The following is a 12840-nucleotide window of genomic DNA, read 5'->3' on the forward strand; positions in this document are numbered from 1 at the left end:
TTTAATAGGCAGCCAGGGTTGAAAACCTTAGATCAAGCCTTAAAGAGACATTTTGACTGAAGTCTATTGCTCTTCCTATAAGCCTGGTTGCAATTCTCTCCACACAGTTAGCGTTCCTGCCCCACAGACGTGTCACAGGACACCATATTATCTAATCAGTGGTTCTGGGACATTGACATGCTTCTGAATCACCTGAGAGTCCACAGAGACCACAGAGCACCCAGTTCCTGGGAGAAGGCTGGGATGTGGGCCTTGAGGCTTCACAAAGCCCCCCGGTGATTCTGAAGCCCAATAGGGTTCAATAAGCAAGGGCCTAGTCCGTGCTGAGCATAAGATGGCTCATAAGGAGTTCCTGTCGTGGCGCAGTGGTTAACGAATCCGACTAGGAACCGTGAGGTTGCGGGTTCGGTCCCTGCCCTTGCTCAGTGGGTTAACGATCCGGCGTTGCCGTGAGCTGTGGTGTAGGTTGCAGACGCGGCTCGGATCCTGCGTTGCTGTGGCTCTGGCGTAGGCCGGTGGCTACAGCTCCGATTCGACCCCTAGCCTGGGAACCTCCATATGCCGCGGGAGCAGCCCAAGAAATAGCAACAACAACAACAACAAAAAAGACAAAAGACAAAAAAAAAAAGATGGCTCATAAGCAAATACGACCATTCCCATTTGAGTCAGTCATCATCAGGACACTGCTTGTACTAACACTAATATTAGTTATGAGTTAATTGTCCCTCCTGTGGATCTGAGCCAAGCTGAAGCCATCTCCTTAAATTCCCCCCTCCCCACACAACAGAAGCCATTCTGAAGAAGCAGCATTGAGCAGAAATCAGTGTCCTTAATCACTGTGGACCTGGGAGAGTCTTCTATCCTCTCTACCTACCAACCCAGGAACACTGTCATGTGGGATCCCACCTGATTTGGAGCCAAAAGCCTGTGCCCCATATGCTCATGAAATTCTGGGTCCCCCATCCCCTCTGTATATGAAACAAAATAGGATGAGTCTATGTGATCAAACAAGAAAATCCCAATAAGAGTCACTTTCCCGACCCCATGTGTTGGCACTTCCCCACCAAGGCTACACTATCTCTGTCGCCTACGAGGAGAGGAGCTTATGGATGGAGTTTCCTCCCAGAAAACCAAGCTTCTGTCCACAGCTTGGCAAGGGCTCCAAGATGGTCAGCGTCAAGGAGAGAGATAAGAATGGCTAGAGATCTGGGAAAAGGAACAGGGACTGGAGTTTTTGGCCTGCTTGATGACATCTTTCTCAGCTGCCGCTTCCCTGAAAGAACTGAGAATAGGAAGGATATTGATGGTGTGGAATCACTGTCCACTCAGCCTGCCTCAAATCCAATTAGTGACCCCACCCAGCCCCTGAGATGTGGTAATACCTGAATGTAGCCTGAATCCTAGGATGGTGGCTGGGGGAGAGGACTGGTGTGGACCAGTCTGCTCTGTCAAGGCAGGCACAGGGACCCTGAGGAGCAGGTCCTGCCCAGGTGCCCAACCCAGACTCTGTATGGAACTCACTTTCTGCCTGCCCTGTCCATCCCATCACTCTTGGCCTGCCTCTCCTTCCCTCTGCCAGACTCCTGCCTCTGCCCCTTTCTCTGGCAGCCTTTCTTTGCCTAGATGTAATCTCTACCTTTTATTTTCAGGACTTAAGCTACCCTGCAAACAATTACTTCTCTGTTGGGCTGCATATATTTATGAACTGCTTAGAAATTTTCTCTCCTGGCAACACCAAGCCTTAAGGGGCTGTCGGCAGGGCCATCATCATCTTCCTGGGGTTCTCTGCAGCCAGGAGCTCAGTACAATCTGGGCTGTGAGAGGGGGAGTTTCAGGACAGAAAAGGAAGGGTTACTCTCTGGTTGCCCTGAGGACTCTTTTCCAGAAAGTCAGCACCTATTGGGGTAGAGTGTGAAATAAGAAGAAAGCTCAGGCCAGTTTTTTTTTTGGAAATGGAGCTCAGGTCTCAAAAATTTAACACAAAGAACAGCTGTTTTCAAACCTTACATGCAGCTGGAAAAAGATGACAACGCAGATTTCAAGGCCCCTACCCCACACACTGCCTTAGCATAGGAAGCTGAGGAAACTGCATTTTAGCAAGGCCTACTGGACTCATGGGCACAAGTGGTCTGAGGAACAATTACAAAGCAAAAGCAGAATCCAGGGATGGCCTGAGGCCGGATGACCAGTATAGATACCTGAGAGAAGCAGAGGTGAGAGCCAGCAGGATGAGAGGGAGAAGTAAGAAGTGCATGGTTCAGCTCCTAGAGCATAACTTCCGTCTATTCTGGAAGGCCCTGGTTTCTTAGTCCAACCTTGGTGCAGTACTTGAAATATGAGTAGGTCGTAGGGAATCTCAGGGGCTATGAAATCTTCCCCCTTAGAAATAGACTCCTAATTTATAGAGTTGAGAGTCCACTCGAGAGCAAAGGGCTGGATTTATTGCTGGTAAAATATGAAGGATGTAACATGATAGCTCTTCAAATCTCCTTATATATTTTCATGGCTCAGGCAGTAATTGCCTCCAGAGGTGAGCCCCTGATGGGTCAGAGAAGGAATTCCTGCTGGGAGGGGATGGTCTGAGGCCAGACACGGCTGCAGGAGGGCCACCGAGCAGAATCGAAAGGGTAGCGCAGGCAGAAGACAGATGAGGGTGGGTCCACCCAAAGCTGAGGGATCGGAAAATAAGGAAGCCACAGGGACAGACATAAGGTGGTGGGCAGGGTAGAAAGGAGCCAGGAACTTGCTCACTACAAACGCAGGAACCCTGCTCCCCTTCCAGACAGCGCTGAATCGCTCTGGAGGATAACCGTGTTCATGCACAGCTTCCTCTGAGTGAAAAAGGCACAATGAGGGGCCACCAGATGAGTCACTCTCACCCTGGTCTCACCTTTTGTCCTCTTGGGCTTTGCTCAGACAGAAAACTGTAGCCAAATTTGGACACTGCAAGCACCTAAAGGCTTGGTAGCCCTGCTGGCTCGGGACCCAAATCTCTCGGACTTTCTACCTAATTTGTGATGCTCCTTAAATCATTGAGCCCCATTTTCTTCATCCACAAAGAATGTTTACCAAAGCCATGGTGGTTTATGCAGGGGACCACTAAACCAAGTCTATATGATGCCAGAGTTGGGCTGGAAAAATAAAATGCTATTCTCTTAACCAGTGGTTGAGAACAAAGAGTCATGATTCCTACAGCACTGGGAAGACCTTCATTTATCAGTCATCACACAAGTAAATATATGCAGCAGCTGTAGGAAGTGTGGGGAGATAACTTGGTGCACCATGAGGCTGTAGGTCCTGCTGCTCGAAGACTCAGGCAAAGCTTGTCTAAGCAGCCACACTTGGACTGAGATTTGGGGGACAAGTGTGTGTGAACAGTCCAAAGAATGGGGTAACTGAGGGAGGCATACAGAGTAACAGAAGGAAGCCCCAAAAGCAGAGTGGCTGGCCAAGAGCACAGGGTTCGTGGTATGAAAGCATCCTCAAGAGAGAAGCAGAGACTCGCCCAGGGAGCACTTTGGGTCCAGTTAAGGATTTTGCTATTTGCTTTGAAAAAGAAAAGAAAAAAAAAGAATTTAGAGCCAGGGAGAGCCAAATTTAGGCAGGGAAGTAGAGTGATGAAGCTTTTAAAAAAGACCACACTGTCCAGATACACTTGTAGGAAACAGATTACAAGTAATGGGAACAAATGCATAAAAGGTGAGGCTATTTCAGTGATCCAGGAGAAAGATGCTGCAGCTTGGATTCAGATGCTGGCTGTGGATAAAGGTGGATGTGTTTGAGAATTCCTGGCAGGTAAAATTAGCGGGGGGAAGACTGCAGTGGGGGTAGTCAGCCTGGTAATTTCCTAGTATAAGGGACATAGGAACAAGGAATGACTTGGGGCTCAAGATTCAGATTCTTTTTCTATTATGTCAAGACTGAGGTGCCATCTACATAGAAGTTTTAAGAATGCAGTCGGTAAGCATTTCTTGAGCTGAGAATAAAGTTCTAGAAGAAGATTTCAATGTCCATGTCAGCTGCCCACAGGAGCTCACCGAAGCCATGACCCTGAGTGAGGACCCTGGTGTAACGCTACTATTTAATGTGCCAGGCAATGAGCCTGCAAAACACATGCCCAGAGAGATGGGAAGGAAACCAGGAGAGAGTGGTGATTCAGAGGCCAAAAAGAGAGAACCAACAAATGAATAGTTAACACTGTCAAAAGCTGCTGAGAAGTTAAAAAAAAATGTTTTAATACTTCATGGGCTTTACTGGGAGGTAATGCTGAAAATGCTAAAATGTCAGTAGATTAAAATATAGAGACATTTGAATGTGTACAAAAATAAAAATGAGAGTCAGCTAAAGCTTTTGAATATGTGAGAAATACAGCTGGAACCATGTTTAGGGAAGATCTTGGTTATATTTAGGTAGCTTGAAATGGGGAAAAAAACAAGAGCTAGATATTCCAAGAGGTGGGTAATACTAGTCTTGCTGTAATTAAGGACGTCCAGAGTGAGGAAGCAAAGGCCAAGGAGAATGGACAGCCCAGCCCATCAAGTCATAAGCACTGAGTTCATCATAACTGAATTAAGGGATGACTGCACAGAGTTGGAAAAGAGAGACAGCAGGACTTACCGGTCATATGGACTGCTACAAGTTGAAGGCACAATAAGTAGGAGAGTAAAAAGGAAAAGCATGTTCCTCACCTCCCACATCAGAGGCTAGATGACCAGGAATTCTATGTTGAACACTACAGTTGGATGCTCTTTTTTTCTATCCCAATAAAATGTCACATGGAAATATTCACCAGTCATTGTGATTTGCAGAACTGGCACTCTGGAGAAGTCAAAGCAGGTAGGTATTGGAGCAGCACACCAGCAGGGAGTGAAGAAGGAGGAACCTCAGGAAGAGAGGGAAGCGAACAGCAAGGAGTTGTTAGGAGAGGGGCATGGATAAGGCCTGGGAGTATCCCTGCAGAAGGACGGACAGCCTGCTCAGCTCTGTGGACCCAAGGGTCAGGGTGCTGGGTGAGGCTCCTAAGATCTTCTGGGCATGGAGGGCATACACGAGTGAGAGTGAGAAGGAAGGGGCAGGAGAGAGAAGGAAGAGGTCAAAAGAAGAAGCAGATGGTACAAGAAGGTCTGAAGGAGAATGGTACCAAGAAGGGGTGAGAAAACAAATAGCCTTAGGGCTCAGTAAGGTCCAAGGAAGGGAATTTTGTACTTGTCTTGTTTATGGACACCAAGGAAGAAATTTTTGCAATTGTTTTGTCTCATAGTCTGTTTTTAATAAGTAAAGCTTGGGTATGAAGAAATAGAAATAGCCAATAAACGTGTGTGATACGGGAAAAGATCAATCATACTAGTTAACCAAGATGCTAATTAAGACAATGAGACATTTTCCATCTCTCAAAGTAATGAATATAACCAGTTTCTCTAGACAAACCACTGGGGATTTAAAATAGGGTGAGATGTCACAGGACAGCAGCGGGTTTTTTGCAGTGTTAGACCTTCTGGCCCTCATTCTCAGCATACCTGCTTGCGCTCTCTGGGCCCCAGGTACATCCTGGTCTTCCTGATTCCCCTGTGTGGGAGGCCACCTCACCCTCCCAGACTGCAGTTGCATTTGTGCAGTGATCTACTACAGAGACCTCTGAAGGGCCCCCCTGGCTTCAAGATGCTACGTTAGAACTTGTTCTCCATGCTGGGCAGGGGGATAGGCTCAGCAGCTTCTCCATGTTGGACCAGAGATTGTTTCTAATGTCACAGAAAGAACGGAGACCAACAGAGCCATATTTAAGGTGCAAAAGCAAAGCAAAGTGAGCACAGGAAGTTAGCATCTGAGTTACCTGACTTGATGCACTAACAATAGCTGGTAAACAGCTGAACCAGGAGTTGACCCAGGCTGTGAGAATCCAAACCCAGGAGACATCCACCATCCTCTCTGTCAGTGCACCCTCCCATCCCAAAGTCAGGAGGCAGTGAGAGGAAGTCAGCTGAGGGAGGGAACAGGTCCCACCTGGCACAGTCGTGGTACAGACCTGTCCTGCTTGATTCCAGCAGGCATAACACATTCTGAGCACTGCCGTGTATGTCAGCAGTTGGCTCTCTTCTTGGATGGCCAGAGCATGACGTGGGCAGCTGGTCATTAGAACAAGGATGGATAAACAAGGAAGGTGCAGGTGAAGGCCTTCCCCAGGTCAAGGGCTTGCCACCAGCTGGGCCTTGCTGAGGAGCCCTCCTTGACCTTCCTGGCTTCACGCTCCTTGTACACTAGGGTCGGGGAGGGTAGAAGGAATGAGTTTTTTAGTCCTCTCTGGCTCTACAAGCTCTGAATCCAAGTTACTGGGTGAATCCTGGGTAGCATCATTTATGCTACATTACAGGTATACTTAGAGCCTCTGTTGCTCAAGAGTAAAATGGGAAAATAAGTACAGGCCCATCAAACTACAGGGCATGAAAAAATACAGAGAACAAGCAAAAATACACCTGCCTAGCTCAGAATGAGCCAGATTGGGATGAGATGAGGGAACAGCTCCCAAGCCTTCACCTTACTATATATAGGCTCTGAGTCTGAGGGCACGTCTAGGAAGGGAATAAGTGGTAACAGCCATCTGCTGGGTGATGATTAGGACCTCGGAGCTAATGCAGGTGAGGGTGCTTCACCTCACCTGTCCCCAAGGAATGTCACTACAGCAACCCCAAAGTTGTCGTTCTGTGTAACACTGAATAGGTCAGTAGATAGGAACTCCCTTCTGCCCAGAATTGGCTTATTTCCAATTCTCCAGGTTTTTTTAGGCAAAAACAATGACGATTTTCTGTCTGTTGTCATTTCCTAAGAACACTTATGAGACAAAGTCTGTGCTGTAGTAAACAGCCTGGGAAGCCAAATGTCTCTGGCTCCAGCAAGTGTATTAGGCATGATTCATCTGGTGAAAATTCTCTGTCTAAAGAGGGAAAATCAGGTTACACAAGGGCCTGCACAAAGTTGTCTTCCTGTAAGAAACAAAAGCCTTGGCCAGCCCAGCCTGTCAAGCTAGGCTTAAGAGAGCGCGTCAACCAAGCCCACGTGTGGCTTACATGCGACTCTCCCTGATTAGATTCTTGGGGATGATAAGATGGTGGTGGTGGTGACGGTGATGTGGTGGTGACGGTGATGTGGTGGTGATGGTGATGGACATGGTAATGGTGGCGGTGATGGTGGTCATGATGATGGCGTTAACGGATTAAGGACGACATAGCATTCCTCCAGAAATGCCCAGAACTTCCCAGTACAGAGTCTTCTTTGGGAAGCAATATTTGTCCCAGGAAAGCAATATGGCCATGAGGCCTCTTAGTTCCTCTAGGGCAGGAATAGAAGGAGAAGCTGTCTTTAAAGAAATGCATGAAGTATGGTGAGCCCTGGAGGAAGCTGGTGCTGAAGCTGAAACCATGGCCTGAAGAAGAGCCTGAAGGGGTGGAAGGGTCCAGAACCACCTAGAGGACACAGGAAACAGATAGCAGAGGGGTGGGCAGCTCCACAATTTGGGCACCCAGGGAAGAAGTTTCAGAGGCAGTGGATCATCTAAGCATGAAAATTTCACTCACAGTCAAGATCAGTGCCAAGCAAATGGTTTACTAAGTGAAGAAGCCATCACTGTCCTGCCCACCCTAACCCCCTCGGTCTACTCTATACTTTCTTAGCCATGATTCACTTCACTTTCTTTTTTTTTTTTTTAATGGCTACACCCAAGGCATATGGAAGTTCCCAGGCCAGGGATTTAATCTGAGCTGCAGCTGCTACCTATGCCACAGCTGCAGCAATGCCAGATCCTTTAACCCACTGTGCAGGACCAGAAATCAAATCCACACCTCGGCAGCAACCTGAGCTACTGCAGTCAAATTCTTAACCCACTGCACCACGGCAGGAACTCATTTCATCTTCTGACATGCTCCATAATTTATGGTTTATACAGTTACTTGTTGACTATTCTCCACACATCCTCTAATTAAAATATGCATCAAGTCCAGCAGGACAGGGAACTTGGTATTGTTCACTGATCTATCCCAAGCTCCTATAACAGTACCCAGCACAGAATAGCTGTTCACAGTATTTGTAAACAAAAGGCAAATGGCAGCTATAGAGTTACCTGCCCTGTGGGCACCTGAACTGGCCTGGTGGTGGTCCATACCATCCATTGCACCACTGTCTGTTGAATAATTGTTCAGGTGCAGCTATGCATGTAGATTTTTCTGCATAGACACAGACTCAGCCCTTATGTCCAGGCAAGGTGCTCCCTCTACCATTGATTAGAAACAGATGGAGTCTTGCCTGTAACATGACTGAGCCTTGATTTCAGTAAAGTAAGTGAATTACCGAAATGTAGTCATTACAATCTATCTTCATCTTGGTGACACATTTGGCAAGCTGTTATAAACCAAGACTTGAAAAGTAAATATAGATTTATAGACCTCTCTACTCTGCCCACAGGACCCAAATCTGGTAGAACTGTCATCTCTGTTGAGCTATTACAACTGGATGAGAACCTTCCACACACAGATTTTCTCTGAATACATGGGTAGCCCAGCTATAGAAGCTGCCTGATCATTCACCCTAGGACTTCAGGTCTGGAAAACCTTTAATGCCATCTAAACAAATTCCAACTACTTAAACGAATGGCAGTAAATCTCTACTACTACTCTTTTGCACCATGCCAACGTCCTGCACAAAGAGCTCATCCCACTCAACAATGGTTACACATACAAAACAGATTACCTGCTTCTCAAAGCAGAGTGAGCCTTAAAAGGTCTGAGAAGTGGGCAACTTAGCCCAGACAGGACAAGTAACTGGCAGAACCAATACTTGAACCCAAGTGTTTCCAAACTATTGCCCCTGAATCCTGGAGCAGATTAACAATAGAAATGCAGGCAGCTGGTGATTGATTCCCAGGCCCACAACACCTGAACTCACAACACAATCTTAATAACATTAAAGTGACATGAACAGACATTATTGCTTCCCAATATGAAACAATAGGAAGTGCATAGCATTCATATAAAGTATTCTTGCCAAGAAAACAAAAACACCTGAATTTAATTGAGCCTTGGATATAACCACCAATTTTCAGGAAGTATGTCAGATAAAAAGCTTGCTCAATGAGAGGGCAGTAGCTAAATCCAGAACATAATACAATGTATAGGACAATGACCCAAGACCCAGTTGCTTCAACAAAAAGCGCACGAAAAAGGGAGGGAGAATGTTACAGATTAAAAGAGACCTTAAAGACAAATCATCAAAGGGAAATGTGGGGACTTTGTCTGGATCCTGAATCCAACAAAGCATATGAAAAAGGCAGTCTGATGTAAATTTTTATGTGACTATCTATTAAAGTACTAATGTTAATATTAATTGTTAGATTAGGTGTAAAAAATAATACAGTGATTCAATGTGTTCTTAAAAAGCCATTTTCTATTGAAGTATTTATGGGTGAAATTATAGGGTAGCTAAAATTTGCCTCAAAGGAAAAAAAAGAGTAAGGGGTAGATGAAGTAAGAATGGCTGAGTGGATAATTATTGAAGCTGGAGATGAATAAATCTAGTTTTGTTATACTATTTGTTCTGCCTCTGTTTGTATTTAATATTTTCCACAATAGAGTTAATTTGAAAAGAAATGATTATGTTAGGGAATAGAATTTTTAATCCAAAAACATCACCCTCCATGTGAAAATGGTCAATATTTTCCTTTGAAAAGCTTTCCTATTACAAGAGACAAAGTAACCATCTTAGAAAAAACCCAAGAGTTTTCAAAATGGTGAGGGACTCCCCAGGAATGTGTCACAGGAACCAACAGAAAGATTATTAAGAGATAATACATAAAATTTAAGAAAATATGTATTTTTAAGTCATCAGCAAAACATTTAAGTGCATGAGATGAACTGGAAAAATATTTGTAAAGTACATGTCCGAAAAAAGATTATCATCTTTAAATTAAGACTCTCTTATAAATCTATAAGAAAAATAAAATGCAAAAGACCTGAGCAGGAAGTTTGAGGTAGAAAGGAAAGAAAAGCATACACATGATCAATCTGTATAAGGAAAAAATAGGAACACAGGTTCACTTGTGATAAAACTAGTGCAGATTTTAAAAGCACACCAAGGTTCACACATTACAGACAACATTAAGAGCTTAAAGAACATACCATGTCTCCTTGTGGACTATAAGCCCAGGGACCGTCCTTCCTCTTCATTGTTGGCTGGCCTGGAAATTGGCTCACACTTCCTATTTGCATGAAGCAAAAGATGCATTAATGCCCTCTGTCCCAGAAATTTCTTTTTAAAGCATTTATTTTCAAAAGTAAAGATCAGAAAGAGGTTATCTTGTAGTGTCTTTAGGGTTTTATAGGTATAGTATCATGTCATCTACAAACAGTGATAGTTTTACTTCTTCTTTTCCAATTTGGATTCCTTTTATTTCTTTTTCTTCTCTGATTGCCATGGATAGGACTTCCAAAACTATGTTGAATAGTAGTGGTAAAAGCAGACATCCTTGTCTTGTTCCTGATCTTAGTGAAAATGCTTTCAGTTTTTCACAGTTGAGAATGATGTTAGCTGTGGGTTTGTCAGGGATGGATCTTATTATATTCAGGTAGTTCCCCTCTATGCCTGCCCTCTGGAGAGTTTTTATCAGGAATATGTGCTGAATTTTGTCAAAAGCTTTTTCTGCATGTATTGAGATGACCATATGGTTTTTATTTTTCAGTTTGTTGATGTGGTGTATCACATTTATAGATTTGTGGATATTGAAGAATCCTTGTATCCCTGGGATAAAGCCTACTTGATCATGGTATATGTTCTTTTTAATATATATTTGCATGCAGTTTGCTAATATTTTATTGAGGATTTTTCCATCTATGGTCACCAGTGATACTAGCCTGTAATTTTCTTTCTTTTTTTTTTGTAGTATCTAAATCACATTTTCAATTTCAGCTCCTGAGATTGGTCTATTCAGATTTTCGTTTTCTTCCTGATTCAGTCTTGGTATGTTGTATCTTTGTAAGAATCTGTCCATTTCTTCTAGATTGTCCATTTTATTTGATTTGATTTTATGTGCTTTTTTTATGGCCACACCTACAGCATATGGAAGTTCCCAGGCTAGAGGTTGAATCGGAGCTACAGCTGCCGGCCTATGCCACAGCCACAGCAACGTGGGATCTGAGCCACGTCTGTGACCTACACCACAGCTCACTGCAAAGCCAGATCCTTAATCCACTGCACAAGGTCAGGGATTGAACCCTCATCCTCATGGATCCTAGTTGGGTTCGTTAACCACTGAGCCACAAAGGGAACTCCCTAGATTGTCCATTTTATTGGCATACAGTTGCTCAATGTAGTCTCTTCATGATCCTTTTTATTTCTGCAGTGTCAGTTGTAACTCCTCCTTTTTTGTTTCTAATTTTATTGATTTGAACCTTCTCCCTTTTTTTCTTGATGAGTGTGGCTAAAGCTTTATCAATTGTGTTGATCTTTTCAAAGAAACAACTTTGGTTTCACTGATCTTCTCAATTGTTTTCTTTGTCTCTATGTTATTAATTTCTGCTCTAATCTTTTTTTTTTTTTTTTTGAGATTTCTTGGGCTGCTCCTGAGGCATATGGAGGTTCCCAGGCTAGGGGTCTAATTAGAGCTGTAGCCACCAGCCTACGCCAGAGCCACAGCAATGCAGATCTGAGCCACGTCTGCAACCTACACCACAGCTCATGGCAACAGCAGATCGTTAACCCACTGAGCAAGGGCAGGGACAGAACCTGCAACCTCATGGTACCTAGTCAGATTCGTTAACCACTGCGCCATGATGGGATCTCCTCTGCTCTAATCTTTATGATCTCTTTCTTTCTACTAATTTTGAGCTTTGGCTGTTCTTCCTTCTCTAGATGTTTAAGGTGTAAGTTTAGGCTGTTTATTTGAGCTTTTTCTTCTTTTCTGAGAAAAGACTGTATTGCTATAAACTTTCCTCTCAGAACTGCTTTTACTGTGTTCCATTGGTTTTGGATTGTTGTGTCTTCATTGTCATTTGTCTCTAAGTATCTTTTAATTTCCTCTTTGATTTCTTCAATGATCAATTGGTGGTTTAGTAGCACATTGTTTAGCTTCCAGGAGTTTGTGTTTTTTGCTGTTTTTTCCTTGTAGTTGATTTCTAGTCTCATAGCATTGTGATCAGAGAAAATGCTTGAGATAATTTCAATCTTTTTACATTTACCAAGGCTTGATCTGTGGCCCAATATGTGATCTATCCTGGAGAATGTTCTGTGTGCACTTGAGAAGAAAGTACATTCTGCTGGTTTGGGGTGAAAAGTTCTACAGATATCAGTTAAGTCTATTTGGTCTAGTGTATCTTTTAAGGACTGTGTTTCTTTGTTGATTTTCATGTCTGGATGATCGGCCCATTGCTGTACGTAGGGTGTTAAAGTCCCCCACTATTATTGTGTTACTGTCTATTTCTCCTTTTACGGCTGTTAGTAGTTGCCTTAAATATTGCAGTGCTCCTATGTTGGGTACATATATAATTTATAACTGTTATTTCTTCTTGAATTGATCCTTTAATCATTATGAAAACTATTAGAGTTCATCAATGAATTTGGTGAAGTCACAGGATACAAAATTAATATATAGAAATAAATTCGGAGTTCCCGTTGTGGCGCAGTGGTTAACGAAGCCGACTAGGAACCATGAGGTTGCGGGTTCGATCCCTGCCCTTGCTCAGTGGGTTAACGATCCGGCGTGGCCTTGAGCTGTGGTGTAGGTTGCAGACGCGGCTCGGATCCTGAGTTGCTGTGGCTCTGGCATAGGCTGGCAGCTACAGCTCCGATTGGACCCCTAGCCTG

General features: G+C 44.0%; 1 protein-coding gene across 27 annotated transcripts in view; it reads right to left on the bottom strand.

Annotated features, from left to right (window-relative positions):
- LOC102167823 (uncharacterized) overlaps window positions 1-12840 on the bottom strand; it is a 770457-nt gene that overhangs the window by 465803 nt on the left and 291814 nt on the right. For 18 of the 27 annotated variants that reach the window (XR_014827520.1, XR_014827533.1, XR_014827524.1 and 15 more), the window contains one exon: window positions 10161-10240. The exons of 4 other annotated variants lie outside the window; for them this stretch is intronic. The gene's annotated coding sequence lies outside the window, so the exon portion shown is untranslated. Of the gene's footprint in view, window positions 1-7680; window positions 10241-12840 lie in introns of those variants that run through there. 5 more of the 27 variants (XR_014827551.1, XR_014827549.1, XR_014827556.1 and 2 more) reach the window with 1 other exon arrangement.

The sequence above is a fragment of the Sus scrofa genome, chromosome 14, assembly GCF_054392235.1.
Source record: "Sus scrofa isolate SSC_HxYL_T2T_F1_AM1 chromosome 14, Sscrofa_HxYL_maternal_Yorkshire_Landrace_v2.0, whole genome shotgun sequence".
Lineage (NCBI taxonomy): Eukaryota > Metazoa > Chordata > Mammalia > Artiodactyla > Suidae > Sus > Sus scrofa.